Source organism: Gavialis gangeticus, unplaced genomic scaffold (assembly GCF_001723915.1).
Source record: "Gavialis gangeticus isolate Ggan-Ray unplaced genomic scaffold, GavGan_comp1, whole genome shotgun sequence".
Lineage (NCBI taxonomy): Eukaryota > Metazoa > Chordata > Crocodylia > Gavialidae > Gavialis > Gavialis gangeticus.
Window position 1 is genome coordinate 8,671,626 of NW_017729028.1, and position 322 is coordinate 8,671,947.

Sequence of the window (322 nt, forward strand, 5' to 3'; positions counted from 1 at the left end):
GGGGGCTGGGGCAGGGGTGTGTGTCGGGGCACGTGGGGTGGCAGGTGTGAGTGGGGGGGCGGTTTCCCGCTCCAGGTGCACGGCCCCCCCTCGCGCCGCCGCTCAGTGCCGCGCGGGGTGGAAGGGCCCACGTGTGTGCGGGGGGACCCCTCCCCCAGCACTTCTCAGCACTTCTTGGTACTTCCTGCCCGGGCGAGACAGAGCAGGGAGGGCGGAAGATACCAAGTGCCTCCCTGCCGGGGGGACCAGCGCACCGCAGCCCCCAGTCCCGCGCCGGGTGGTGGCGCTCGGCCGCGGGGGCGGGTAGTGACACCGCCCCCCC